At 30.3% G+C, this 26,815-nt stretch overlaps 1 pseudogene; it reads left to right on the top strand.

The window, feature by feature from the left end:
* The first annotated feature begins 2,903 nt into the window (after positions 1 to 2,903).
* Positions 2,904 to 26,815, top strand: part of LOC126721404 (putative Peroxidase 48) — a 35,740-nt pseudogene continuing 11,828 nt past the window's right edge.

Raw genomic sequence — 26,815 nt, forward strand, 5'->3', positions numbered from 1 at the left:
TAAAAACATTTAAACAACTTTCAAATGAATTTTCACCAGTTTTATAAGGTTAATAGAAAAAAATAAAGTATAAACAAGTGTAAATAATTTTTTGTTCAGTAATCTTTCAAATAAACAAAATTTTAGTCTAAAATTAAATCAATTTCAACATAAATTAATAAATTTATAATCACATGTAAAAATCATAATTCTCAAAATTCTCAAATACTAATAGATTGAGAAGGTGTAATATGATAAATTGAAAAAGTATGATTTAAACTTATGCAAACAAATAAAACATTGAATCCAATAATGACATATCAAATGAGCTAATTTGAAACTTAGAGATCCAGGTTCTATCCCTCGCCCTCACATATTTGAACATTTTTCCTATTTAAAATAGCATGACACATAGAACTGAATTTCTCAGTTAAATAACCGGATTTTCACCTAGTTCAAGGTAACCCAGGTCAGACCTTCCAGTCCGGTCCAAGTCTAACAACCTAGGTAAAAAGTAGGTAAAATTCAACATTTCTTTCTATATTGTTTAAAAGATTTAAAATTTTAGTTCATGGAAAAAACTCAGAGTTTAAAATTGAAATTTTAAGAGGTGAAGGAAAAAAAAAATGATGGTAGAGACTTTAGGATTTTTGCATCTTACAAGGATATCCAAAAAAAAAAAAAAAAAAAAAAATCCAATAAAAAAAATGTATACAATGTAGGACCATCAATTGAAATTCCATGAAAAATAAAATAAATAAAAACAGTAATAAAATTCTAGGGGTTCTATTCTTTAAATCTTTTTTTAATTATTATTTTTACAATAAATCTTGTGATATACCAAAATTTACAACAAATATTATACTTGAATGAGGTCCTAGGTTGTCAATGGTGGATGATAAAGTAGTGTTAATGTTGGGGCCCATATGAGAATAAAAAAATAATATGCCTACTTAACAATTGTAAAATTTGTTATCAAAATTGTTGTGTCTATAACGTTGCTCTTATTTTTATTTTGCTAAATAAGTGTGCAAATAGTGAAAAGCATAAAGGCAAGACAAAATTCTTGAGAGAATGTGCGTTAGAAAGCTTCCCCCCCCCCCCCCCCCCACCCTCCTTTATTTATTTATTTTCATAAAGTCATGGAGTGCAAAGAATTGAAGACATTTCAAATACTAGTGCATGTAAGATATTTTAGGATGAGTCGGAGGGTAGTTGTCCCCTTTCGCGCTATGGCTCTGCTAGTGCCCAAACCTAAAGGAAAAAAACACTCTCTTCCCTTGAGATTTGAAGAAAATAACAATCTCTCATTCCTTTAATATTAATATTGAAATATTCTAGAATTTTAAAAGATTCTTTTTAGTATAGTTTAACCATGGTTAGTAGAAAGAGCACATTATAAACTAATTCAATTTGGTGTGTAAACAAGTCGATTTAAATTGAAGACTAAGCTACATATTCAACTAATATTATTCAATTTTTTTAAGAAAAATATTTGATTTTCCAAACATAAGTGCTCAATATCATTTATTTTATTATAATAGTTACTTACTATTGCAATATGCTATGCTAAGATTTGGTTGCTTATTAACCTTATTTAGTAAGATGTTATTCTTTTATAAATAAAGAAATAAAAATATTTTTTGCTAATTCTGTTTTTTAGAAACATTTTTTAAATATATCTTAACAACCCCTCTCCCCTTAAAATATACACACAAATTACAATTAAAAAAGAGAGAAAAAATGATGAATCCTGTTTTTTTAGTCGCACCTCTCCGATGCTTTACATCAAAATTCATGAAATAAAGCATGAATTTAAACTTAAGGAGGGTATTTCTAGAAATCTACCTTTAACCAAAATATGGGTAAGTGCACAACATTTCTAACTTCAATTTAATACAGTTTGGCCAAATGAAAGTTGAGGGGGGAAAATATTTATTTTTTACTTTTTGGTAAAAAAAGGGGAAAATGTTTTTTCCACCAAAAATCAAGGGATGACAATGCAACCCTAGAATAATTGACGGTTGTGTTTGGGAACTTGGAATTGAATTTGGATTTGGATTTTTAAATTAATAGATTTGAAATCTATTGATTTTAAGAGTATATTTCAAATCCAAGCATTTTGAAGGTTTAAAATTCTTGGTGGATTTGTTAAATCCAAATACTTAACCTTTTTTAAACTTTCCAAAAAATTTGGATTTTAATCACCCTAATCCAAATCCAAATGCCCAAATCATGTCATCCAAACACACCAAACAAATACATACATACGTACATACACACACACACATATATATATATATATTGCTAATTTTTTAAGGAATTTTTAAAAAATATATATGAACAACCACTCTCCCCCTAAAATATATATACAAATTACAACTAAAAAAGGGAGGAAAAAAAAAATGATGAATCTTGTTTTTTTAGTTGCAGCTCACCAATGCTTTACATCAAAATTCATGAGATAAAGCATGAATTTAAACTTAATTCAAGAAATTTGCGTTTAACCAAAGGGTAGGTAAGTGCACAATATTTCTAACTTCAATTTAATACACTTTGATTAAATGAAATCGAGGGTAAAAAATGTAAACATAGAATGAACGGAGGAGAATGCAATCATAGAATTTTTGACAAATACTTTTGAGCTCAAATTCGTCATTCCATCCCCAAATTCCTTTATACGACTTTGCGTGTGGCATTTATTTCATTTCATTCCCAAGTCCAACTTCCGTAGTTACTCTTTTCCCGCTCTTTCTCACTGTACCGTTCCCCTCTCTCTCTCTAACGTTCCTCTCTCTCTCACCTCGAAGAGACAAAAAAAATGTCCTGTGACCATTTGTTTATTTGTGTTCCTTTCAATCTCTATTCTGTTATCAAGAGGTTACAACCTCATCTTTGCTCCCTCCCCTGCACCATCGGCTTAAGATACAACTTCTGCTCTGAAACTTTGTCCACAGACAGAGTCCATTGTGAGGACAACAATGGCTCGCTTCTACTCCGAGCAAAGCAATATCTCTGCAGCTATACTGCGCCTTTTCTTCCATGACTGTTTCATTGAGGAAATACATACAAGTTTGCTCCTTTTATTTGATTCTTTTCTGTTTCTTGCTTAATGGGTCTTCGTTATTTTTGATTCTTTTGGTTCTGTACTGGTTAATATTATGGGCTTGTATGTTTCTCTTATGGTTCTTGATTTTGAGCTATTCCTGGTCATTTTATTGACTACATATTCTTGTTTTGATGCTGGTTTGGCAATATGGTTAGTGTCTCATATTCGGCTTAAATTGGGTCTATCTTTCCCATTTGTGGCTTGTCTTGTTTCTGATGTGGGTGTTTTATTTTCTTTATGCTGCTTGCTATATAGCCCACAAAGTGATTTTTGATTCTGAATTATGTGGGCTTTGTGAATTTTTGTATTGATATTCTTGTGAGTAGTGTGGTTCTTAGTATGCATTTTAAGTTTTGTAATTAAAGATTTATCAAGACAGCAAATTATATGTTCTGATGTTTGGGAGTATCGATTTCTTACCATTTATTCAAAGGTATTAATTTTTTTGGTCATTATTTTTTGTGGTATTTTCTTTATCAGGGCTGTGATGCATCGGTCCTCTTGGATGACAGCAATGGTAACAAAAACTATTCCATAGAGAAGCAGGCCATACCCAATCAGATATTGAAGGGTTTTGATAAAATTGATTCCATCAAGGAGGAGCTTGAAAAGGCTTGCCCAGGGGTAGTTTATATTGTTTCTATTGCCACTAGAGATGGCATATTGGCATTATGCTGGTCTGTTCTTGATCCTGAATCTTTATATGTTTTTTCCCTTGTAAGATGTTTTGTTAATCTTAAGGGTCCTTTCACTAAAGGGTTTAAAAGAGTAAAACTAACATTAAAGAACAGTTCTTTTTATTGGAGTTCTCTGATGTAATCTTATATACTTGACATCACAGGCTGGTGGCCCTTTCTATCCAGTGCTAACAGGCCGGAGGGACAGCATTCATTCATATTTCAGCAAAGCACTGGCCGAGATTCCACGACCCGATGATAATATAACACAGACACTTCACCTTTTTGCCCTTAGAGGTTTTGATGAAAGAGACACAGTTAGCCTTCTAGGTACTCACGAGCTCTCTTCCTTTTCTGATTTCCCCTTCTTTTTTTATGGAGTTGAAAGATGTTTAGTTCTTTTTTTTTTTTTTGGTTTGTATCGGTTTCTTGGTCATCTGAAGGTGCACACAACATTGGGAAGATTGGCTCTGAATTCATACAAAGACGCCTCTCTAACTTCAAGGTGACGGGGCAGCTAGACCAAACTATAGCTCCTGATTTCCTAACTGAGATGAGAATGAGGTGCCAAGACAGTCATAGGACCACCACTAAGCCTTCTTCATCCATGGCATCATTGGAAATGAGTGAGGCTGCAGTGGGGATGACATATTTGCAAGCGTTGTCATCTTCGATATCGTCTGGGGCAGGTTTTGATACTCACTGCTATCAGAGCCTGTTAAATGGAAGAGGACTCCTTTTTGCCGATCAGCAACTGATGGCTAATGAGAAGACTGCGAGACTGCTGAGGGCTTATGCTTCAGATGACAGATCAACCTTTTGAATGGACTTTGCACGGGTAATGATGAAGATGTCAGGCCTTAACGTTCTGACTGGATCTTAAGGTCAGGTCCGACGGAACTGCTCCTTGCCTTTGGTCAGTTCCCAAGTGAAAGTCTGTCGTGATGAACTCTTAAAGTGTTTATTTCTTTCATATTGTTTTTTCTTATGTTTGATAGTAGATGCTGTGACTTCCACATTTCTTGCCTGTGCTAATATGAGTCTGTATATAATGGCATTGGCATATAGAGGACATTAGTCACAATGATGAACCTGATGGTAAAAACTGCATGTAAATCTGTTTTGGCTGTTGAGTTCTTAAAAAATATAGAATCTTATTGTTTTCAATGTTACCAAATGTTTGTTAATATATAGGCAGCTCATAATGTTTGCTGCAACATCCAAATTAACTTTAATTGAGTGTTTGTGTTTCTAATGAGTTTTGGCTGATTATTTGTCATCTTAAGGAGGTGTCAATTGATTCTCTAAATGTGTACTTCAGAACTAGAAATGTCTTCAAATCTTTGTCGTGACACAGAGGAACTAATTTGTATATTTCTTTCTTTCTATGATCACTGTGTAGAACTCAATAGTGACTCATAGGCATGGCTTTTAATCAAATGTCGTCATGTTCTATGGTTATCTGTTACCATTCAATTGCACTAATGCCTGCAGAAGGTTATGGTATGCTTAATATGGTAATAGAATTCACATTGCATAACCCATGGAGAAGCCAGCTATGTCTTTTTTGGAATGCCACTGGACAACAATTATACAAGCCATACAAGTAGTGAAACCAACAATTACTTGTCAGTTGATTCTATTTGAGTTTGAACTTCGGAACTTGGAAAGTCTGCAATTCTGTGTCATTGTACAAAGAAAGTGAGTTGTCTATAATTCTCTTTGTTGTTTTGATCACCAAGTAGAATTCAATAGTGACTCATTGGCATAGCTTTTAACACAGTTGGTATTCAATTACACTTGACTTATTATGCCTGCAGAAGGTTTGGAATGTTTTTAGTTATGCACATCCAAAGACAATGCTATAGTTGAAGGCCGCTTAACCCAAACTAACCTGTTAGGCACGTTAAGGGTTGAATTTAAATGAGTCTTTAGCACCTTGTAATTTCACATTCTCCTTGATGGATTTATTACTTCCATGTGGGCATACTTAGATAATGCAAGCAGATAAATGCAAAAGAAAATGGTATTTAGAATTTCTAAAAATAGAAAATACCTTTCTAGATGACCCCTGTTCATGGTATCACCAGCTTCTAAACAATAAAAACAATGGTGTACTGAAGAAATAGCCAGAACCCAAAACACAGCCACTGAACATAGGCCCATATCCGCTAAATGATTTAGGGATGTGTTTATTCACGAATATTTCTAGCCTATCTTCCCCAAGGCCTTCCATCAGTCCTAACAAAAGATGGAAATAAGCTGTAGATAATAAAATAAACTGCGCTGCTAGGCTCTCAGTGTTGGCTCCCAAATAATATTATTATAAATATTAGCAATTTAAAATAACAATTACACACAAGAATGCAAAATTTATATGAAAAACCCTTTCTCTTTGAAGGAAAAAATTACAGGATAAACTTCGAATAATTTGATATTATCAAATCAATTATAATAATTCTTGTGTATGTCTCACGGCTAAATTAAGAAAAATCTCTCTTATTTTTCTTTGCTCTCATACACACACTCTAATTATCTCTTTCAAATACAACATTTTGTTCTCTCCTTTTTATTTTCTTCTCTACACATAGCTCTCTCTTGGCGTCTTCTTTTTTTCTAAATGGCTCCCTCTTGGTTGCTTTCTTTTCTTTTTCTTTCTTGTGTAGCTTCCTCTTTCTTTGCCCTTGCACATATTCTCGTTGTGTCTTTTCGAAGACGGTAGTACCTTACTCTCTCATTCCTCTTGTGTTCCTCCCAAGCAAAAATCTTTTTTTTTTTTTTTTCCCTCTTGGTTTTATGCTCTATTTTCCCTCTCCATTGGGAGGACCCTTGGGCCAAAGCCCTCAAATTCTTTGTATCTTTGTCTATTTATAAAACTCTTTTCCTATTCCCTCTTAAACTAGGAATACATTATTTCTTTACCAAGAAATCTATCCACTCTTGAATTAGAAATACATTACCTCTTTAACAATGAATAAATTTTCCCCCCACACACCAAGAAATAGTCTTTCCATCCACAACAAGGAAACTCAAATTAATTTTTCCTTCTTCAACTAAGAAACCTAATTGACTTTTCAAGTTACAATTAAAATTTGAGGCAATTTCCCAACACTCAACATCAGGATCAATCCCTTCTTTCTTAATTAAATTCCGTCTGTGGATCTCTACTTGCCAAGCTGCTATGCAACACAATACAGAACAAACAATCTCAGCTCCAGTTCTTTTAAGTGGGCCAACTTTTTATCTAACTTTCTCCCACCTAAATGGGAATTGTATTGCATATCGTATTAAGGACAGAAGTAAAAAAAAAAAAAAAAAAAAAAAAAAAAAAAAAAAAAAAAAAAAAAAAAAAAAAAAACCCATTTTATGGTATTTAAGTTTTGTTTCTAATGTTAAATATTTTAAAGAAAAAATATATATTCTCCTGTCCTTGATTAAAATACATGTTCTATTTTCAACCTTTAAAATTTTAAATGTCACACATTTCATATTTCCATTCACTTTTGTTATATTTTTGTTAGTATGTCTAATATTTATTGTTTTACTTAGTACATGATGTTATCAAAGCCAACCTGATAACTTTGTATGGGCTTGAGGACATTGTTTCATAAATTTGGTCTTGACTTAGAAGTAAAGGACTTATAATTAAGTGAGGAAGTTTGTAATACACCAGTTTAAATGGATATTGATTTAACATGTGGTGTATGGGTGTATTATAAGTCTCACATCAGGTTATACTGAGTTGATCTGGCAATTCGGTCAAACTATGACGGCCTAATTATAATAGCTAGATTGCTTTGGCTGGGACTTGGTGTCAGTTATCTACTTCACCAAGCGGATATTTATGCTACCCTTAATATAAATACTTTTTTTATTAAATTAAAATTTTATCATCTTATACTTTTAAATACTTTTTATGCCAAAATTCTTTTAAAAAAGAAAGAAAATCATTCGTGTTTTTACCTATATGATTTATGATTTAAAATCTATAATAAAGAAAAAGAAATTCGAGGAGAATAATGAAGTTGGATTTTTTTTTTTTTTTTTTTTTTTTTATAATTTTTTTAAAGGATAGCAATTAGAGTTTTAATTGAAGGGGAAAAAATTAATTGTTATCTCTCATAAGTGGTATAGAAAATCTAATAAAACTTTTAATTCTTTAGGTAATATTATTCTACTTCATAAAATTTTGTATAATAAACCAAAATTTTAAGATAATTATTTAATAACACTAAATTAGGTTAGTTGTATTTGGTGTCTACTTAAATATTAAAAATCTTTTCATTCATAAATGGGGCTCCGTTACTATTTAAAAGAACAAAGTAATATAAGTTCATAGCACAGGAACAAGGTAGGAGCAATCTCTCGTGTCTCGTGATGGATTAAACTAAAACAAAGCTTTTATTTTATTTTATTTTTTTTATTTTTTATTCCCCTCTAACTATTGGAAATAAAAGTACTTTAGTTAAGATAAAGGAACGAAAAACATAACGAGTTCCACACGGACTCGGACTTGGACTCCTAACGATTATAAAAAGGCTTTATTGTACATTATTTTTCCGCTTTCAACTTTCTACGCTTGTTTACCCTAGAAAAAAAAAAAAAAAAAAAAAAAAAAAACGCTTTCTACGGCTTTGCTCTAGGTTTTACGTGGATCTTTCTCCTCTTGAATATCTCCTCCTCGATTACAGGTAATAATTTCACTTTAGCTCTTTCTTTTTTTTCACTTTTGAGTGCTATATATGTATATTAAGATGTAGATAGTTCTTTTCTTGACCCTGATAGTTCTTTTCTTGTTTATTTGTGGTTATTTGCATTCTATAAAGAAAATAATAAAATTAAACTTCAAAAAGCTTTTAAAAAAATTGATAGGGAAGAATTGGAAAGTGTGTTTGTGTGTTTTAAATTTGATGAATCATGTATGCATAAATATTGTATACAAGTACATACTTCTGTATAAAGTAATCTTTCATCAAAGAAAGACATCTTTACATTCTTTCATCAAAGAAAGACATCTTTACATACAGTTTTTGTAGTACATATTGTGAAATTTTTAGCGTTAAATTAAACATGCAAAAAAAAAAAAAAAAAAATTCTAAGATTTTTGAGAGAGTTTCAACTTATGACGTCCGCTTCTGATGATCGCTCTTTATTATCAGACTAAGACACCAATAAGTTTTAAGTGTAGGCGGGAATTGAACCTCAGATCTCTTATACAACTATAAGAGACTTTACCAATTGGAACCCATAATCTAAGATTTAAATAGTAATATACCAGGAAAAAGTATAAAAGAAAACACAATAATTCGGTATATTTAGGGTAGGAGCGATCTTTCGTAATATATATAAAAGGACTTATTGCACATTATGTTTCCACTTTCAACTTTATTCGCATGTTCAACGTTTTACGTGGATCTTTCTCCTCTCCGATTCCAGGTAAATTTCTTTGCGTTTTTTTTCCTTTTTAATTGCAGTAAAGATGTAGATAGTTGTTGCATGTACTTTTTATTTGCATAAAGATGTAGATAGTTGCTATCTTGATTCACGTCTGTGCTTAATCTTTAATCTTTTAATCTTGGTAATTCACGTCTATGCTATTTTTTGTTTCTTTTTCAATAAGTCATAGAAGTTTGTGCTATGTTTTCGAGTTGTTTGTAGCATTTGTATGTGATAGTGATTAAATTAATCACCTAATGCTTTTCGATCCTCTTTGCAACTTTTGCGGAAGTTCCCAATTCGAATACGGCGTGTAGACTTTTGCATCTCCTAGTTTGTGTATAATTAAAAGTAGTGCTTCTCAATGAAGCAGTTATGGAAGAAAAGGTGCAGCACTGCTGCCCAGGCATTGTTTCGGAAGTCCTTATGATGCTTGGGGTGGTTTTGTTATTCTAGATAAACCCAAGAGACGAAACCCTCAAATCCTCCGCTTCCTCTTCTCTCTGTTATTCCTATTTTTCTGTACAATCGGTTTCTTCCAATGATGGTATCTCCGAATTATGCTACAATTTTTAATGTGAGACTTGTCCACAAGCAGAGTACATTGTAAGGACTTCAATGACTCATTTCTTGTCTGGCCAAAACAATGCCTTTGTAGCATTTATGCACCTTTTCTTCCATGGCTGTTTCATTGAGGCTCGCTCCTTTTAATTACAAACACCAGAAGTTGCAAAACCAAGGATCAAAAAACTCGACGAGGTAAGCCTTGGGGAGTCTCTGACGACTAACATTATGGGTTTGTCTTTTCCTCATCAAGGTAGTGATTTGTTATCGGTTATTATTTTTTAATTTTGTATTTCCTTCGTTCTAAAGGTTGATTCCTTAAGTCTTATAAATAGATAATTCTACTTCACATAAAATCTATGCACAAATTCTAACTCCAAAAATCTCCCTCTCTATGATGTTTGACTCAAGCATCAGAGACTCCCTGGGGCTAACACCGGTGGGATTTTCGATAATTTGGTTCCCTTTTGCAGATGTTCACAATTTGGATGAGGTGTTCAGAGAAATCCAAAATTAGGAATAGCTCAAAGCTATAACCAAACAATGAGAATTTGGTCTTTTATTTCTCCCCGCTGTGATTGTGTTTGTGGCTTCGGCGACAGGTGGGTAGGTGGAAACAAACAAGATTGGTTAAATCCCTTTTGGCCTTCTGAAGTTGGTAGTGATGGGGTGTTACTGCACTTGTTTGTATCCCAAAGAAAGATGATGCATTTCTTTGGTTTCCATAGCTGATCGCAATTTCAATCAAGAAAAGGACATGATAATAGGCACTAGAATACTCTAGTGACCTCCTTGATATGCCTTAACCAATTGATCAATTGCGAGTTTTAGTCCTGCCTAAAGATCCAAGAAGAGTTTTCTTTGTAATAAAAAGAATGAAAATATAAATCATATGCACCTGCTAAACTCCATAAAAGAACAGGGCTATCTTTTTTGTTTTTGTTTTTGTTTTTTTTTTGGTGTTTTTTGTTGTTGTTGTTGATAGTTCTTGCTTTTGAGGTCCTCTACTGCCCCCTGCCCCCCCGCCCCTCCTTTCTTATATTTAACATTTTTTATTTATTTTTGTAGTCTTTAATTTGTGACAAGAGCTTGAGCTGGAGAAGTTTGTCACCCATGAAGTTCCATTCTTGGAAATCAACAAGGGCTTTGAATACATGATTCCAGGGGACAATCTTCAATGCATTACCAGAAAGGGTGCATTCAATTTAATAAAAATGATTGAGCATTTGCGAGTGTACATAATTGAAGCAATTAAACGTTCACTCATTATTGAAACCGATTGACTAGCAGCAGGGTTGTTTGGTGTAAAGTCGTGTTTCACTTGGCCTGTATAAAAGGATTGAAATGCCCTTTTTTCGGAGTGTAAATTGAAATACTTGATGAATTAATAATTAATTTTTAGCATATTTTTTCATGTCTTTATTCAAAATGCAGAAAATCTACTATGTTAATGACGAGAAATCTTCACTTGATTCGACGAACCTTTCCTCTTGCTAATGCCCTTGTATTTTGTTATGAATCAGACAGTAGGAGGTGATAGGAGTAGATTATCATTATTTAGTTGTTATAGATAAGCATTTGTTGTGTATTTTGTATTTTGAATTTCTGAGGTAAGTCCTGTTGTGTGTCATATTTAAAGGGAGGAAAGATGAATAAGAGGACGAGCAGAAATTAATTCCAAATTCTCTTCGGGAATCATATAAACTAGCCGTAAGCCCACGCGATATATGGGATTATAAATATTATGTAATGGGGTGTAATATATAAAAAGTAACAATTATTTCAAGGATTATTTACTTTTAACACAAAAAATTTTCTTCTACCTCAAATATGTATGAAGTTTAATAAACTAACTAGTCGCCAACCCGTGCTATGCACGGGAACCTACCTATTTATGTGGTAAACTAAATTGATTTTATAAAATTTTAAATTGATTAAGAAACTACATTATTGCATTAATTGCTCTTGTATAACTTCAATTTGTGTTACAATTTGATAAAGAAGTCATTGTTTGAACGTGCAATGACTTACGAAAAATATTAAAGAATAGTTCATGACTATAAACTTATAACTATTGAAAAGAATCAAAAGATTAAGAGCTTAAAAATTATAAAAATATATATGTGTGTGTGACTACACAACAGAGAAATATAGAAGAAAAATTTGTTACACTCAAAATAATAATTCATGGTTATAATTATTGAAATTTTCCAGATAGTTTTGGATATTACAAAAATATAACTCAAAAAGTCAGATGTTAAAACTTCCAAAAGGCCAAAAAATATTAAGGAATCATAAGATTTACATCCTATAAATTATTGAAACAAAACTATATATATATATATATATATGATTTTATAATAGAGAAATATAAAAGAAAAATTGATTACCTTCAAAAGAATAATACATGGTATAGTTGTTGAAATCTGCTAAACATGTTCAAATATTGCAAAAACTAACACAAAATATATGACTATTCAAAAGAGAAAAATAAGAAGAAGAAAAAAGTACATGAACCTATAAAGTAATAAGTTTTAAATTTTAATGGGTCTAAACTTTAACAATGAAAAAAAATCACATGTTAGATTGTGTTCCTAGCAACCTTGAAAGTAAAAGTAAAGGGAAAAAAAAAACCATGAAATACCATCAGCCAATAAGTTTTAATGGGTTTAAACTACAAACAATGAACAAAAATAATCATAAACAATCATAGGTGCAGGGTTTGGTTACCAAGATCAGATGGTTGTAAAACACAACATTTCAACATTGATTTAGGGTTATGCAGAAGACAACATAAATGACAGAAAATTGTTTTTATGTTGTCTGCTATGCCAACCATCTAAATATATTAATTCCAAAAAAAATTAAATAAAATAATTCCTAGAATTATATGAGATAATTAAGAAGAACATCAAGCCCTTGCGTGGATGTTATTTGTGGACGGCTGTCCATCATTGCAATTCATAGACTTTGTTGTTAATAAGACAATCGAGTTCAAAACTAAAAGCAATTGGTGGCCTTTGTACTATAGGATTTGTTCTCGTTGAAGAATCAACTTGCTTCCTACTATGGCTTCAATTTGATATGTGTGTTTTCTTTGTGAAAATTTGAGTCAGTATGAAGGGTTTCGACCTTGGCAGAAGTTTATATTTGTGAAAATTTTTGTTATAGAATTTTAGTTGAAATAGAATTTTCAAGCTTTTGAAACATATATCTAATAGAATTTTATTTAAACTAAACTATTGTAATACTTGATAAGATATAAAACCAAAAATAAAAAGAATCTAAAAGAAAAAGAAAATAGTGATGACGTGGAAAATTGTGGGAGCTCCAAAGGCTATTTTCAAGCTTTTGAAACATATATCTAATAGAATTTTATTTAAACTAAACTATTGTAATACTTGATAAGATATAAAACGAAAAATAAAAAGAATCTAAAATAAAAAGAAAAAGAAAAAGAAAATAGTGATGACGTGGAAAATTGAACCAAAAATAAAAAGAATCTAAAATAAAAAGAAAAAAAAAATAGTGATAACGTGGAAAATTATGGGAGCTCCAAAGGTTTCGGTTTTATATATATAGCTTAGCCACAAACCTGCGCGTTGCGCATGATAATTATTTTTATGATAGTTTTATTAATTTTTTTTTATACAATTTAAACTAATTTAATAAAGAGTAATGTATTTTGTAATTATATTTTTATTCATTATAAGAATAATCATAAATGTAATATAGAAACAATCATAAATCATAAATTTAATAATTTTTGTCGTACTAAAATGAAAAAAAATACAATTTTTCTCAAAAATTCAAAAGGAAATTTAACGAAAATATTTATTTTTTAATAAAATTTATTTATAACATTTTGTGAATCATTAAAAAGAAAATAAAATTTAGAAATTATTCTTTTAGTTTTAAACAAACTTTCTCAAACTTATTTTTTCTGCCTACAATCCAAAACACTGAAAAAAGTAACTAAAAAAATTAATAAAACTTAACTATGATTAATTGGACCAATTAGGAAAAAAAATTGTTATTTATAATCTACTAAGGTTATTTTCTTTGCGGAAATTGTAATTTCGTCCACCCAAAACATATTATCAAATAATCAATTATTAGCAAAATCTAAGAAATAAATTTCTATATATGCATTGTTATAAAATAATAATAATAATAATTAAAGTAAAATTGCAAAATATAAAATTTGTCTCTCATCCAATAACTTTTGTTTAGCCAACCTTTGCTTTTCTCTAAATAAATTGCATTATAGAGTACTTTGTCTACCACAAAGGATTAAAAAATAAACAAAAATGATTAAAGTCTCATAGTTTAACATCTAAATTGAGCACTATAAAAATCATGCTATCAAATTACAGTAGCTACCAAATTAAATTATCCAAATCATGCTATGTATTAGAATAATATTATATTTTTATATTTAATCCTTTATAATGTAATAGGATAACATTTAACAATCAAAGAGAGAGAGAGAGAGAGAGAGAGAGAGAGAGAGCCTTTTTTTTGTAAGGGAAAACTATGCATGGAAAGAATGAGATAGTGACAAATTTATAGTAAGAAAATGTGAATAAGAAGAGACAAAAATAGAGGAAGATGAAGGGAAAGATGAAGAATGATTTTAATGTAGAGAGTAGTGGGGAGATGAGAAGGTGAGAGAATGAGAGAAGGAGAAAGGTTAAAGAAGTAGTGGGGAGATGAAAAGGTAAGGGAGGAAGAAAGGTTGGAGAAGTGTAAATATGAAATAAAAAAAAATTATAAATAATTATAAGAAAATGGAAAAAAAAAAAAAAAAAAAAAAAAAAAGATGATGACGTGGACGTTGACGTGGCTTAACATGAGCGCAGCAGCATTAAACGCTATGCTTCAGCTTTTAGTAATATATTGATTGATTACATAAATCAACCCAAAATTTTCTTCTACCTCAAATATGTATGAAAACATGGTAGTGATTTTTAATGGATTGGTGTAATAGCACTTGCTTTCAATAGAAAATATTCTGATTTAAAAAGTCGCAAGCCCATGATCATACCAGAAAGGAATTGAAAATGATGTTTGAAGCAAATTTTGACTTCTTACTTTTTCCCTTGAATATGTCAAATTATTCTTTTTATTACTTGAATTTAATTATCTAAGTGACAGTTATGACACTACACGATAATGTTTCACCTAAGACAATTAGTCAAACTTTGAGAAAAGATATCCCATATTTATATCATAAAGAACTTGCGTTTTTATTTTTTAGTTGTGTGATAAAGAAAGTAATAAGTGTTCAATTGGAAAGACTTCTATGACATATGATACAACAACCAATATATAAATATACTGTGTAACAACATCTAAGGGGGGCAAAAGAAAAGAATAAAAAAAAGAATATATATATATATATATATACACACACGTACATTTCCTACCAGTAGGTTTTGGCATCTAACTCCAATTTCAAATGCCATATCACTTCATGTAAACTGCGACTTCTCACCTCAATATAATGTCTCACCTCATCCCAAAGGCATCATCCCAGCATGCTAAGCCTTCACCATCTCTGTTAAAGTCTAGCCCATTTTCAATTTCAAAACCTCAAAGCTAAACACTATTTATCAAATGAATAGAGTGAACCAACTATATGACAGTTCTATATATGTTTAAAGCTTCATATCACTGAAATGCAACGCAAATCAATTAAAAAGTTATATAATTGAATGTCACTGAAATGCAACAAAAGGAATAAGCACCCAATGGATTCAACTATCATTATGAAAAAAAAAAAAAAACTATCATTATGAAAAGCAATGAACTTAGAGTCATTATTCACTCCAAAAAATAGAAATCATTATTCACAAATCAAAGCAAATGAAAAAAATCCAGCAATGAAAGAACAACTTGGGCTACCAATTACGAAATATTATTGACAATGCCAGACAGCCTTAAAAACTTTAGTTTTGTTGCCTTATTAGCCCAAAGACACACAAAACAAAAACATGGAATGGATATGAAATTTTCTCAAAAAGAAAGAAAGAATAGAATACCTTACATTAAGTTTTGTGAATATGATACCTTATGCTTAGTGAAAGTGAGGGTCAGATCTAATATCATTCATAAGTAAATAGATATCAAATGTAATCAGAAATAAAAAAAAAAATGAAAACAAACTTAAAGATATCTACCATTAAAAAAAAATTACATGAAATTAAAACGAACTTGCATAGTTATTAAACAAAGATTGTGTGCGCCATTATTCCTGCACTCGAAGCCTACCAGTGAGACAGAGATTAGGATGGGGGATAAAAGGGAAGAAGCAAACAACAAATTTAATATTTAGTATTAAATTTTAAATTCAGCCTAGAAATTCTCACCAACAAAATCCATCGTCAAAATTTCTCAACCAACCAACTAAATAAATAGAGCAACACAAATTCTATTAGTTCAATAGAAAATACACTAATTTTCTAGAAGAAAACATTATATTTTAAAAAATCACATTATTCAAGCTATGACCTTTCATTGAAATACAAGAGAATCATAGCTCATAAGGACAAAAGGTATTTAACCAATCTTCTTTGTTTCCACCTACCCATCTGTGGCTGAAGCCAGGGATGGAACTAGGATTCACACCTAGGGAGGGCTAAAGCTTAAAACCAAAAAAAAAAATTTATGAAAATGAAAACTAAAATTTATTTCATATTCAACAAAATACTACATACAAAATAAGTATTTCTTAAATATTTCATATTATAAAACACATCAACAAAGTACAACATACAAAATAAGCGTTTCTTATTTTGTGCGCGATTTTTGTTTAGTCCATATTTATTTATTTATTTATTTTTTATTTTGTAGTTAAAGGGGCATGAATTTTATTTATTTATTTATTTTCTTGTAGGTCAATATCTAAATATTTTAATGAAGGAGAGACAAATATATATATATATATATATAAAAGGGCAAATCTTAATTTTTTTATACTAGTTTTTTTTTTTTTTTTTTTTTTAATTTTTAATTGCCCCCCTTTGCCCTAGTGTAGGTCCGTCCTTGGCTGAAGCCATACACACAATCACTACCCTGATGAGGAAAAGACAAACCCATAACGTTAGCCGTCGGAGACTCCCTAAGACTTACCTTGGCATGTTTTTCGATCTTTTCTTTTTTTGCATCTTTAGATGCTTGTAATTAAAAGGAGCAAGCCTCGATGAAACAGCCATGGAAGAAAGGGTGCATAAGTACTACTTAGTCATTGTTTTGGCCAAACCAAAAATGAGCCAAGGAAGTCCTTACAATGTACTCAGCTTAATTCAGAGATACCATCATTGGAAGAAACTGATTGTACAGAAAAATAGGAATAAGAAGTAAAGGATTTGAGGGTTTCACTTGGGTTTATCTAAAATAACAAAATAGCGCCTTTCTGGGTTGGATGTTAACTTAGAAGAAGTACTTTGGCCAAAGGCTAAGAGAAGGAAAACAAAAACAATAAAGTTGATCTATAATCATTTGATTCATTTTTCAAGTGCTAAAAACAGATATTTGGTTACACTTGAAATGCATTGCCCATCTTATTTATAACTGGAGATTGTAAGATATATTAGTTAGTGCTAAAACAAGCAAGTATATCAAATGCAAGACAATTAACTACACAAATTTTGTAATGTAAGAAAAATTAATTATAGCAAATCATTTTTTTTTAAACGAACATGTTTATTGCAAGAAATTAAAAAACTAAACTATGACAAATTAATTATCATGTATATTTAAGGCAAAAACACAATTTCCACCCACAAACTTTGCCCAAAAATCATTTTGATTTTTTAATTTGAAGTTGGTCATTTTAGTATAGTAACTTTGTTCAAAAATTATTTTGGTCCTTTAAATTGGAAGGTGATCATTTTAGTCAGTAACTTTACCCAAAAATACTCAAAAATGGTCAACTTAGAAGACCAGAATAATTTTTTAGTAATGTTACTAGATTAAAATGATTAACTTCAAACTTAAATGACTAAAATAATTTTTGAACACGTGTATAAATTGCATTTTGCCTATACTTTAACTTGAGTACATTTTATAGGCTTGTATTTTTAATGCTAGAAAATTAACAATACAAATTTATTAATGTAAGATGAGGTAATTAGTGCAAATATTAAACAAGCTTATTTATTGCAATAATTTTAGTTCATTGATTTTTTGCAAGAAATTTAACATGTAAAATATAGAAAAATTCATTTTCAGATACATTTAATGAGCAAAGATATTTGATAACCATGCACATTTAATATATTAAATATTACAAACACATTTATTGAGACTTTTGTTAATGATTGGCAAAAATAAAAGGTGGGAAAATTGCACCATCCCCCCCCCTGAGGTTTACTAAAATTACATTGTTCATCCCTATATTTCTAATTGTACAAAGACCTCATTTGCTTTTTAAAATAAACTACAATCACATTTCTTGCAACTTAACATTGTTAAATCCACTAGAGAATATCATCAAAAACCATATGGCAAACTTTTTTTCCCCCTGTTAAAAGAATTTGAGTATGATATGGAACTACCCACAAAATTGCAAAAAGCATTCAAATAATTTATCAAATTGCACAATTTTCTTTATAATTGTATGTCAACAAAAACTAATGAAAGTGAATGTTCAATTAGTGTGTAAAACACCTTAAATGTTTAGACCCTCAAATTACAAATTACCAATTGAAGCTTATTATCAAACAATGTATGTGCGGAATATGAGAATAAGCTGAACCAGAATTTATAAAATAATCTAAACCAAATAAAATCACAACCACAACAGAAATTAAATGGCAAAAATTAAAGGAAGAGAGATGCAAATACAAAAATAACACGGCGATGTGTTATTGAAAAGGAATTCGAAGTCCTTGGCATAAAACCTCTCCGCTGCCCTTTAAATGATTAATAATCCACTATAGAATGAAGTTGAGATACATGAACAGCAGAAGACCCTCCAAGCCTAATCTACCCAGTGTATTTAAGCCATCCAAGCTTCTTGCTCCAACAAGGTTATGCTGAACATTTGTCTTCTCTAGCTTACCGGATCCCGCTATAGCTCATAGCATCAACCAATATCAATTGGTTCCTTCCTAACTGCTTCCCAAGCACCAAATAGCTTCTTCACAAATATGGGTATGGTGAGAAAATGTTTTGGCTAATGTACCTTTCAAGGATGTAACAATGGAGAGGGTGAGAGTAGAGGAATTTGGAGAATTAAAAGATGAAGATTGTGGATAAGTCAATCTTGTTTTTCTCTAGGGTTTCTCTCTAAAAATTCTCTCTAAAAACTCTCTACATTTCGTAGGTATAAGGGTCTATATATAGTAGGGTGTGTATGGAATGCGAAGAGTCAGTTTTGTAACAAACAGGGTGTTCTAGTGACTTGGCCTCACAACTTGACTGAGTTGCGAGTCCGAGTCGCAAGCTAATTGCCTGGCCAAACTGGAAGATTTGTCCTATAGTGCAACAGCTGGCGTAACCCTTTGGCTCTCCTGCATGCTTCATACATGTGCCAGCTTTGGCGACTTTTCAACCACGAGCTAGTCGCGAGATCCAGTTGCGAGGCCTTACTGAGTGCACACTCTTGAGCTTTTTCTTCATACTCTCTCACACACTACCCTTACATGATTCCCACCTAAATACAGGGTTTCTAAATGCTGAATTACAAGCAAATTTGGCATGGAATAAAGCTAACAAGATGGTTGATTGAATTCAACCTTACAGAAAGGCAGGGGCCAAAGGTAGTTTCAAGGAAATTTCCAAATAGAAATGTATTTTTTTTTTCATTATTGCTAATTATCAATAAAATGATGATGATGACTATCCCACCATTTCATAAATTATTTTTGACCTCCAAAAGAAAATAAAGTAAAACTTAAAATAAAGAAGTGGAAAAACATTGCTCACTTTTGAGATCAGTAGACCCATGTTGATGCCTTGTGTAAACAACGAACTCATTAATACAAAGCTTTTCCTGTTGTATAATGAGAATTTCACCTTACACCATCTTTCCTCTCTCAAATAAAAATTAAGTAGCATTTAATTTGGGGATACTGATTGCTCCAGCAAGTTTCTATGAGGATCTTTCATCTTATGAAAATGGTTTAAGGAATTTAGGGTAGCCATGTTACTAACTCTTGTGTAAAATAGCAGCAATGACTCATTTTAATAAAGAATTCTACTCAATAATAGACTAGCTTAATACTCAATGGCCTCTTTTGTTTTCTCCTTCATTTGGTTGGTCTTGAACTAGTTCTAACATCAATATAAAAAAGAAAGGAAGCCAAAAATGTGGGAGAGGGGGGGGGGGGTGTGGGGGGGGCAAATTAATTATAATTATCTCTAGAACTAAAACCATAACATACATATAGCTACTTAAAACACTTGAAACCTCTCAATTCTCATTCAAGATTTATTTTATAAAACACATCAAAAGATTGAACTATCAAAATTAAGATTTTTCAATACATCGCAAAATGATTTTTTTACCCTTCTGTGAAATTAAATGGAGTTGCAAAATGGGGTGTCAACAAAAAGAAAAGTTTTTATTTTATATTTAAGAAAAAGAAAGAAAAAAACCAAGTTGATATTGATGTCATCGAGGCTACCATTTCAGTTAGGTCAAAAAATCCATATAAATTTCCCCTCATAAAATCATCAATTTTATTTATTTTGATATGTAAACTTTTCACCACTTTAATATTTATTTGGTCCAATCATGCATCTTCACATTTTTATTCTTCTTCAAATTGTCTAAGTAGAATCCATCATCTTGTGCCGTCCAAATGCAATGGTGTCCACCACATTTGACATTAAGCTCACCATCATCTTTAAACACATCAAAAGCAGCCTGGAAGGTCTCATAGAAAAAATAGCAATAAAATTCTGTCACAGCATAAAAGTTGGTGTGAAAAGAGAATTCCCACACTCCATTGGGTTTAAGAGTTCTGATGCCTAAATCATCATCCCCAGATTTACAATGATAGGTAAGGAGTTTGTTGTTGAGATGGTTGACAATACGTACATAGCGCCTTGGTAAGCCGAGTCTTAAGTTAGAAGAAGTACTTAGGCCAAAGGCTAGGAGAAGGATAAACACGAAACAATAAAATTGGGCTATGATCATTTGATTCATTTTTCTAGTACTTAAAAAAGATATTTTGTTACACTTGAAATGCATTTCCCTTCTTATTTATAACAAGAGATTGTCAGTTTTACATTTATAAAGCATTTTCAGATATTAAATGATTGGTAGACATAATGAATGGACTTTAATTTTAAATTATAAAAATTGCACTTACCTCCCCTAAGGTTTACTGAAATTATATTAACCTTTTTCTTCTCTCAAATTGAACCCAAACCTCCATATCTTTTCAAAAAGAATTTGTGCACTCACTTGCCTATTATGTAAAAGATAAATTAAATCTAATATAAAAAAAATAAATATTTTGTGTATTTTCAATCTTACCCTTCATTGTCAAATAAATTTTTTTTTTTTTTTTTCAAGATCGTGGGAAAAAAATTGTGATTTTTAAAATCCAAATTCAAGAGGATAGAAAAATATGAAAATGTCTAGAAATCAATGCCGCAGGATTCTTATTAGGCCATTAAAGAATTATAGGGAAGGATTTTTGGGGTAGCTTCTTGCAATTGTTCACTCAATGAAATATATTAATGCCTCTTGCAATTTTGTGGGTAGCTTCTAATCATGCTTAAATTCACTAAACAGGGAAAAATAGTGCATCATAAAGTTTTTGATGATATTCTTAAGAATATTTTTTTTCATAGGGAATCTTATATTTATTTGATAAGGTATATTGAATTTTGCAATTTTGATATATTTTGATATTTTAGTTTGTTATTGACTTTTGAATAATAATAAAATTCCTTTTGTTTTTAAACCCATATAGATAAGAGAACGGGATATTCATTTGTAAAGGGGGATAAATGAATAAATACAAAAAACTTCTAAATTATATTTAAAATTCCTTTAATTGATTTAGTAGTTTTAATTTGCAAGAAATGTGATTGTAGACAATTAGAAACACAAGAGAGGTCAATATAGTTTTAGTAAACATCAATGGTAGACAATGCATTTTTTCATTTTTTATTTTTGGCATTTATTAACAAATGTCTTCAAAAATGTGCTCTGTAATATCCAACAATAAATACACTTGCATATTAAATTTCTTAACACATTAACTCTATTTGTAAATTAAATTTTCACTATTTATATACTAAAGTTTTTGCCACATATCAATCAAAAAAGGATAATTTAATGCAATAAATATTTTTGTTTAATATTTGCAATAATTAATTTGTCTTATTAAATGTCTCACATTAAACTTTTTTTTTTTTTTTTTTTAGGAAATGCTAATGAATGCCCTTAGGGCATTGATTAATAATCCATTTAAAGAAAATTTTTATGAGAAAAAAAAAAAAAATTTAATATTTTGACAGTTTTTTTCATTTCCCATAAAACAATTAATGTTTTGACAGTTTTTTTCATTTCCCATAAAAGTGGTGTCAAAATTTTCCTAAAATTAATTGTTAACTAATGTCCTAAGGGCACTCGTTAGTAGGACATTTTTTTTAATAAAAAATGATTTGCCATAATTAATTTCTTATATTTATTAATGAGTAGTTAATTGTATAGCATTAAATGTGCATTAAATGTACTTGTTTATTAAATGTCTTCGCACTAATTAAATATACCCAACAATAAATTACTCCAAGTATCTTAATAAATATGTTTTCTTAATAATTAATGCAATGACTACTTTTTTTTATTAAGATTTATAGAGGTAGTCAGGAGGTTTTTTTTTTTTTTTTTGGGGGGGGGGGGGGGGGTGGAAAATGTAATTAGGAGTTAATCTATATATTATATAATAATAGACAAAACTTAGAGAAAGTCTAGTTAGAATTTCAAATTAGAGTCCAATTTTGTGCCATATGTTCTAAATTATTTATTTTTAGAGAGAGTTTTATTTCCTAATTTTAAAATCAAATGCGAAACCACTTCATAAATATTCATCCAAGTGAGTTATTAAGTAAAAAAAAACCAAAGAGTCTAAAATAAATAAATTGTAAAAGAAAAATATTTCACAATAACGAAAATTAAGAAGTACTAAAAATAAATAAATAAATATGGAAAATTTACATTTTATACCTAATAATATTCTTACAAGACCCAAGTTTTTTATCTATGTGCCAAATGTAAGAAAATAAATATTCTTACATTTGTGCCATGTGTGTGCCCACTTGAGTTTTTTTTTTTTTTTTTTAATCATTGTGCCAATTGAGTTAGTGAGTGTAAAATACTAAGAATCTAATATTAATGAACTATAAATTTTTTTTTATAAAAAAATACCAATTACATATACTTAATAAAAATCGTCACACAACAAAAATCATCACACATTCAATTTGATTAATTTTTTTTTAAAAAAATGATCATAAGTAGTATTAAATTTGGGTAAGAATTTTAATATGTGATCAATTACATTTACTCTTAAAAAAATAATTTGACTAATTATTTATATTTTTATGATAAAAATTGTGTTAAATTTTAAATGTATATATATATATATATGTATGCATTAACTCATGTGTTACATGCTTTTATATATATATATATATATATATAATTTGACTAATTATTTATATTTTTATAATAAAATTGTGTTTAATTTTAAATACATCCATGCATTTGCATGGGTTACATGCTACTTGAGATAATTGTAGAGTTTCAAAATAACTAAAAATTATTTGGCTTTTTAGGGGGAAGAATATTGTCATTGGCAAAAAGGAATAATAAATCATAGCTCTTTCTCATAATCTCTCTTGAATACTTAAATGTTAAATGTGCTTTATCCCTCAAGTTATAAAGCTGGAAAACATTAGGAATTTTTTTGCACTAAAATCCAATTTATATGACATTATCTAACAAATAAATGTGTTATATTTTATTATAATTATTTGAACATTAGACATTATGTGTATACCATGAGATGCATTTTATTTTAATTAGGTGTGTAAATGAGATTCGCATATAGAATATCTAAGGCCATGTTTGGTTTCACTAAAATCATAACATTTTCTATTTTTATTTCCTATTTCCTCTAGGTCCCTCCAATGAAAACCTCATTTGAGTTTGTATTTTATTCTCCATTTTCGTTTTCAGCGTCCAAAAATGTGAGATTGAAAGCATAATATGAAAATAACTTTATGGCATTTTCAACAAAATGAGTTCAGTGACATTTTCATAAAAAAGCCCGAATTCGTGGATCCCATCTATGAGGTTCATATTTTTATGTAATTAACATATCCTATGACAAAACGCATTTTACTGTAATTGAGTAAATCTAAGTAGGTTCAAAATGATCATTAAAAGTGGTTGCATTAAAGATATGAAGATTACTCAAGAACTACTCAGGAAAAGCTAAATCTATAGGTCTCGATACCACGTTGATACCTGTCGATCTATCGAGATTTATTGAAGCTCAATACTTGTCTCGATACCTCTCGATCTATCAAGCTTACGGGATTTTTGATATAGCCTGCAACATTTTAATTCTAAAAGACTATTTGTTTATGGGTTTGTATAATCATTATAGGACTAGGAAAGCCCAAAGGTTTGTGTAAACCTAATTGGAATAGGAGAGCCTATTTAAAAGGCCCATTAAGCTCATATTTAAATAAGAAGGTGGAAAAAGAAAACCCTAACTCTAAAAAGCTTCATAAGGTTTTCTTTTTGAAACCCTAGTCTGCATTGATGTCCTTACAATGTACTCTGCATTTGGACAATTCTCATGTTAGAAATTTTAGCGTAATAGAGAGAAGAGGAAGCGAATGATTTGAGGATTTTGCCTCTTGGGTTTATCTAAGATAACAAAATAGAGATTAAAGCCACCCTCATGAGATTTCTCCATGTAATAACCTAGTTTGTGTGGAACTAGGGGACAACATATACCCAAAGGAATAGTCAGATACTCAAAGAGATTTGGACATTCTCGGGTGTATCCATGATCATATTTAATTATTTTATTAAAAAATAGAAAAAAAATCATAAAGGAAAAATGAATTTAAAAAAAAAAAAAAAATATATATATATATATATAGGATGAGGTAGCTCAACAAGAGTGTAGTATTATTAATTATTACACTTTAACTTATATATATATACACACACATGCCATCTTATTTTATAGTCATCTATTGGTATTCAATTACACTTCACTTATCATCACTTATCATCTTACACTTAGTTATGCACATGACAATGCTATATTTGGAGGCCGTTGGGGTTTCAACTCACACAAATTGTAACTCGGTCACAGTTTTTAGGTGATCATTTGTGAAGAAGCCAATTCCCTGTTCATACATTTCGGAATTGGCTTTAAGAATACCCTTCATCCTTTAACATTAACAAAATAGTGTTTTTCAGATAATGTTCCAAGCTCAGGGCCCCTTAAAATGTTAAAAGGCGCCAGATTGCTTAACTCATGGAGAAGCCTTGCTATGTCACTTCTGGAATGCCACTGGATGAAAATTGTTCTAACCACGCAAGTAGTGAAATTCTAATGTATCTTCTCAAGCCTTGGATCAAGCACAATGTCATTGTTACAGTTTCTTTGTCCATCAGTTAATTTCATAATTTTATATCAATAAACACATTGGTGTCATTCAATAGGTCTGATCTAGAAAATCTAGTGATAACCAGTCTTACCTTAGATGTAGGTTTTTTTTTTTTAGTTAATCTGATTAGCATATTATATGTTCCTTTTGTGGGCCAAATGGGCAAATGCCTTTTCCGTGCAAAAAAATCAGCACTCTACCCTCTTTCCCAAACTAATTAGAAATGCCCCTCTTTAATTTGTAACTCGATTTTCTCAAAATCGAGTTTCAATGTAAAACTCGATTTATAGAAAATCAAGAATGGGGCGATCAAAACGCCACTATAGGGCTCCTTATGGAGTGATTAGACTTAAGAAAAAAACTTGCATGTGTAAAACACCACTATAGGGCTTCCTATGGAACGATCAGACTTAAAGAAAAAGAACTTGCATGTTTTAAAACACCACTATAGGGCTTTAAAAAATTGCATGGAACTCAAGTTCAGGGAGCTCGAGTTCCAGAATTTTTATTTATTTTTTTAATTTTCAGTTTGTTATAACTCGATTGTCCAAAAATCGAGTTTTAAATTGAAACTCAATTTTGAGAAAATTGAGTTTTAAAAGAGGAGCATTTCTCTAATTAGTTTGGGAAATGAAGTAAAACGCTATTTTTTTACACAAAAAGGGCATTTGCCCAGTCTCCCCTCCTTTTGTGCTTAACGTAAAACACCCTTCGTCCAACGTTAATTACCTTATCCAGACTATGCGCTTGTGTTGTTCTCCAAAATTCTGTTCATTACAAGTTCAACAATTATCAATGATCACACTTAGAAGAAGGAAAAAAAAAAGAAGCTAGGGGCCTATTTGATTAAGACAAAAAAAAGTGGTGTTTCTAGTATTCATTTTCAGTTTTTTGTGGGACCCACCACCAAAAAACTAGTTTGGTTGTGTTTTTGTATTTAATATTTATTTTCAATTTTCAAAAAAAAAAAGTACTTGAATACAAAAAATGAATACAACTTTTTAGTATTTTCATTTTCTATGAATATGAATACAGTGACATATTTATAAATATTGTGAAAACAAAAGATTACTTTTTTTGAGTGATGTGATGTGTGAGTGAGAAAAGTTAACTTTTTTTAAAATAGAAAACAATTACCAAACCCAGGTATGATGTATTCTATACCCAAATTATGTATTCAAAACAATTTACCAAACACTACCAATTGTGAAAATAAGTGCTTTTTTTTTTTTTAATTCAAATTAAGGATTTGAATATAGAATAAAAGAAATGAAAAGTGGAGACACCACTTTTTGAAACCAAACAGGCCATAATAGACATTGATTTTCATGTTGATGAAATTATGATAAAAGTAATGGCTGCATTATCTCTTTCTGTGAACAGTAAGAAT

The sequence above is a fragment of the Quercus robur genome, chromosome 4 (assembly GCF_932294415.1).
Source record: "Quercus robur chromosome 4, dhQueRobu3.1, whole genome shotgun sequence".
Classification (NCBI taxonomy): Eukaryota; Viridiplantae; Streptophyta; class Magnoliopsida; order Fagales; family Fagaceae; genus Quercus; species Quercus robur.